We start from the raw sequence: 6,011 nt of genomic DNA on the forward strand, positions 1-6,011 counted from the left end.
TTCCCTTGAATGGGGAGTATTTTCATTTTTTGACATAAAGTGTCAAACCCTTTACATTTCCTGGGAATAATCAATAAGGAAATAAATTATACTTGAGTACAATTTTAGACACATGATAAATAAAACTCGGCCTGTTGAGTTTATCTCTCTAGTGATTTCTGACGAAGATTATGCCAGACGATGGGCTAAGTATGAAAAAGTTAGAACTTGATACCTTGTGAGAATGGATAAAATGCATAAGAGGAATATCAAAATCACGCATTAGACACATAAAAACAAACAAAAACTGAATTCCTAAACGTCCACAAAAACCGTTACAAACATAGATGTACACTATACATGTAGACCCTGAAGCGTACTGCGACACCACTTGCACGGAACGGTACGAAACGATTCTTGAATGGAACGATTAACGGTTTGCACGAAATGCTGAACGGTCTGCAGGGAACGGTGAACGCTTTGCACGAAACGCTTTGAACGAAATGCTGACCATTTTGTAGGCGTGGCTTGCACGCTTTGTGAACGGTCTGCACGAAAAGGTAGGCGTGGCCTGCACACTTTGATTTTTCTGTATTATCTGGTTCAAATAGTTTCAATATAATGGCAGTATTCTAGATATTAAAAAAAGATTGCGAAAGAAATTATAATGATTTATTTTTCAATGATTGCTTATGTACAACGTGGTAAATTTCATTTTTAACTTGTTAGATCAATGACTTATGAACACGTTGAAATGAAAACAAATGAAATTTATTTTTATTTTTATTTCGGAAACAAAAGAAAAAATATGAAAAAATCGCTTCGTCATGAAATATTGATTAATCAAACTTTATTGATTCATTGCTCTATTAAATTCATTGAAACTGAATATGAAATGGTCGCGTCTGTTTCGTTAGCTTTGTACAGTCATCATGAGTGTCGTTGAAATACATGTACATTTGTATTTTATATATTCCAGGCCTCTTCCCAAAGACATATGTTAGATAAACCTATATATTTTATATACTCGTACCAATCTAATTAAAATTAGATGTTAGATCCACTCGCGTACTCCCATACGTATGCGAGTACGCGAGCGGATCTAACATCTAATTTTAATTAGATTGATACTCGTACATGTTTACGTGTATGAAAACAGATAGAATGATTTCAAAAAACAAATTCGTCAGGAAAGACTGAAACATTTTTGGGCGGAGAGAGGGTTGTGAACGATCTGCACGAAACGATCGGCTTGACCTTCAAGCTTTGATTGTTTCGGCATTATTTGTTTCATCCTGGGGTTGGTTTAAACAAGGAATAGCTTAGATTTATGAAACGTTGGAATAAAAGGAAATGAATATCTTTTAACTTCGGAAATAAAGCAAAAGAGATGCATAAATTGTATTGCCATGGATTATTGATTATTCAACTTTATCTATTCATTGCTCTATTAAATTCATTGAAAAATTCGCATCTGTTTCGCGTCTGTTTCGCTATCATTGTACATTCAATCTAAGTGCCGTTAAAACACCTGGGTAATTTGTATTCTTTTTTGAGAGATAAAAGATATAAATATCTCTTTTGTCATATTTCAATTGCCCTCGCCGATTTTCACACCTTCTGTACGAATGTTCATTTCAAATACCTGGATTAGCTTACCTCTATTGTGGTAAAAAAAAAAAAAAAGCACCTTGGAATTTGTGTAGAATATACAAGTCACAGTATATACAGTTAGGTCTGTGCATTATGCAGACAGTTCCGATAAATAATTTTGATGAAAATATTTTTTATTTAAAAAGAGAAACTTGATCATACAAATGTAACTAGACAAATTATTCCTATTTACCAAAAAAAAATTATTACGAGATATACAGTACATGTCTCTGCACCTGCTAGAAAATAAAAAGGGTGATAAAATGGTAACGGATTTTGCTCTGCCTGGTGGTTTTATAATCAACTGTTTTATTTTGATTATCAATCTGATTAAAATCAGATCCTAGAATACGCTCACAATCGCTACAATAGGATCTGACATAACCCCATAGGGGGTCATGTCCGCATGACCTTTCGCTTGGAATATTCATGAGAACTATCAACCAGTCAGATTACGCCATACAGACAATGATGACTATTTATGCGGTTCCTGGCAATTCGTAAGATTATTTTCAACTTCAGAGTATTTTAAAATGGATAAAATCAGAGTGGTGTTTAACAACGTAATTTAACCTCTTTTGCAAAGAAACACCCGTCGTTGTGTTGAATATTGTTTGACATACAAATGCCTAAACCGTTCTGCTCCGATTATCTATGCGAACCAAAGGACACATGGTTGGTGTGACCGGTCAACAGACGAGGCTTCCTCCTCTTAACTAACTGGCTTGAATGTCTCGGGAAAAACTTTAGTTAAAACTTCGACTAAAGTTTCAGATTTTGCTAAAGTTACGGCTGTTCAAATAAAAGATAACCCAAGCGTAAGTTTCAACATTTTTTGACAAATCCAAGCCTAATTATATCTTTAGTGCTTTCAGGGGTATGTATTTGCCCACCTCTGAATTTTGTATTCTTAAAAGGATTTGTGAAATTGATCACTGCAGCTTATCTTCACCTTTTGCATTGTACCTTTTCAAAGGATCTTCAGAAGAATTCATTCCCAAACTTCTATGTGAGAACAAAAAATCGCGATCGCTTGCTGTGTTTTTCAATGCGACATTTGGATATATTTGGACGACGTTTTATCTATTAACAATAATGATTCGATTCGATAAATCCCACTGAACTCAAAATAAAATACTCCACAGAGTCATTCACTTCTGCTTCATACTTAGATATTTTATTGGAAGTAGACATTAATGGCAAACTAACAACTCAACTTCTCCATCGTCAATATCCCATATTTATGTCGCAATATTCCATCATCACCTGCATACACTGTATGGAGTTTATATCTCTCAACTGATTCGATACGCAATCTTTAGCTTGTTATACGTTTGGTCAGTTTTTAAATCGAAGCAGGCTACTGACAAACAAGTTGATGATGCAGGGGTTCCAACGGTCACATTTTAAGTCAGCATTTAGCAAATCATATAACGATCTAGTTTGCCAATACAACCTATCATTGGGTCAAATCCTGTCTGGCATGTTTCATGCCGATTGTTGGGCCGTTCTTGGCACATTGAGCTTGACTACGGATAACTCCGTTTATTTGATCCAGATAGGGCTCACGGCGGGTGTGACAGGTCGACAAGGGATGCTTACTCCTCCTAGGCACCTGATCCCACCTCTGATATATCCAGGGTTTCATGTTCGTCCAACTCTCTGTTTTGTATTGCTTATAGGAATTGTGAGATTGATCACTGTTGAATATCTCCACCTTTCACATTTACCTGTGAACATATTTACCTAGCTGTATTGAATTATCACCTGCATATTGTGTGTATATCTCTCAACCGATTCAATATGCTAGAGATTGTTCTGCATACGATATATTTTTAAGTGGATAGAGGCTACTGTTGATGGTGTAGGGGGTTTAAGAGCATTTCACAAATTTTATGATCGTAATAACAATCTAGTTTGCCAATACAGTCTATCATTGTATTAAATACTGTCTGACGTGTTTCATACCGATTGTTAGGCCGTTCTTGGCACATTGATGTTGACTACGGATAACTCCGTTTACCTGATCAAGATATAGGGTTCACGGCGATTGAGACCGCTCGACAGGGAATGCTTAATCCTCCTAGGCATCCGATCCCATCACTGGTATATCCAGGGGTCGGTGTTTTCCCAACTCTCTCTTTTGTATTGCTAATAGGAGTTATGAGATCAATCACCGTTTGTTATTTTCACCTTTCATCAGTACTGTACATGAACAGAATACATGCATTACTACTTAAGCATATTGAAATGATGAAACCCAAAGTATTCTCTGAATGATCGGTAGAATGGTTCCTTTAACGACTTCAACTAATAATGTTATATAGCATATGCTGAAATATTTCCAGGAAACTAAGATAAGAAATTGATCAATGAGCATCCATATATCTACATTTTCATAACAATCGTTTTCCCCAAAAGAATTAAGAGGTATTAGATACTAGTGTCATATTTCAAGGTGAAACAGTTCATTATCTCAAAAGTCTGTCATCTACAAATTGTGTTTTAAATGGTCGATCAAATTTACCAATAATCTTTACGTCTCCTCTGCTTTGTGAGTAAAAGAAAGTGAAACTTCGTTATCTCTTTGGGGATTTCCAGAAGTTTGGCCACTTCATACAATTCATACCCTTGTAAATCAATTTGGAAAAATCTAACCCCCACAGTTCATTATCAATGGGATACATGGATAAACCTTTCACTCGTCTGCAAACAAAATTGCATAATAAATCAATACTTTGTGTCTGCACCAGGGAAGTAAAACTGTGAACGTTCTTGTATTAATAGCACGTTTTTTCATTCTTCGTGCAGTCAAACATTGACTATTCATGCCTTTGTAACTCTATGACGAGAAAGCTAACAACCACTCCTGGAGATGGATATATGAATAAATAAACGCGTTATATGATCGTCTTCAAACAAAATTACATAATAAAGCATTTTTGTTTTTTCAATACGTCCTCAAAGCGGATCTAAATGTCTTAATTACAAGGTCTACCCATGGGTACACATCAACTTATCTTTAAATAATTATGGCAACAATGGCTATTCTACGAAGACGAAACCGACAACGAGAAGTTCTCAGGGGTATATGTTTCTATCTTTCTACATTGTATATTGTACGTGCGTAATTTTGTTAAAGTGATTTGATAGAGATACTGCGAAGGTCTGTTGTTTCTCCTATGTACTGCTTCTGACAGACATCACGGTGTGTTTTTCTTTAGTACGTCCTCAATAAAGTGTGAGAAAGGAAAATTAACCATTTTGTTTTACTCAGTACTATAAAGTAATTTGACAAATTAAATGGCTATTTATTGATATCAATGAGCATTTTAAAATATATGACGTTTAAAGCCCAGTTTCAAGGAACATATTTTGTACTTTCTAATCACAAGGAGTTGAAATTAAGAACAATTAATTAAAGCTGGTATCAAAGTTAATACGCATTTACAAATAGATTCGACTTTGCATTTAAAAATATCATTACTAAAATTCCAAAGCTATTTAAAACATACGAGCTGAAATGTAAGCGGAAATCCATAGTTAGCCTGTGTACTTCTTTGATATATTACATTTAAGTCAACAAATAAAATATAATTCTGATAATCATGAACAAATATTCACTCAGATATATCAATAAGAAATTTAAACCATTTATCAGTGTCATATAATGTGTAACCGTTTTCCTATTCTTTTTAAAATTTAAAATCATACTAAATAAAATTCAACACCCTGCCATGAAACCCAGGAAACACCATTAAAATGGGTAGATTGCTCTATAATTCCAATGTTCACATTTGATAGTTGATCCATTAACTTTTATGATTATTATTAACAAGACATATGTTAGATAAACCTATATATTTTATATACTCGTACCAATCTAATTAAAATTAGATGTTAGATCCACTCGCGTACTCCCATACGTATGCGAGTACGCGAGCGGATCTAACATCTAATTTTAATTAGATTGATACTCGTACATGTTTACGTGTATGAAAACAGATAGAATGATTTCAAAAAACAAATTCGTCAGGAAAGACTGAAACATTTTTGGGCGGAGAGAGGGTTGTGAACGATCTGCACGAAACGATCGGCTTGACCTTCAAGCTTTGATTGTTTCGGCATTATTTGTTTCATCCTGGGGTTGGTTTAAACAAGGAATAGCTTAGATTTATGAAACGTTGGAATAAAAGGAAATGAATATCTTTTAACTTCGGAAATAAAGCAAAAGAGATGCATAAATTGTATTGCCATGGATTATTGATTATTCAACTTTATCTATTCATTGCTCTATTAAATTCATTGAAAAATTCGCATCTGTTTCGCGTCTGTTTCGCTATCATTGTACATTCAATCTAAGTGCCGTTAAAACACCT

This window comes from Ostrea edulis, chromosome 2 (genome assembly GCF_947568905.1).
Source record: "Ostrea edulis chromosome 2, xbOstEdul1.1, whole genome shotgun sequence".
NCBI classification, from domain to species: Eukaryota; Metazoa; Mollusca; class Bivalvia; order Ostreida; family Ostreidae; genus Ostrea; species Ostrea edulis.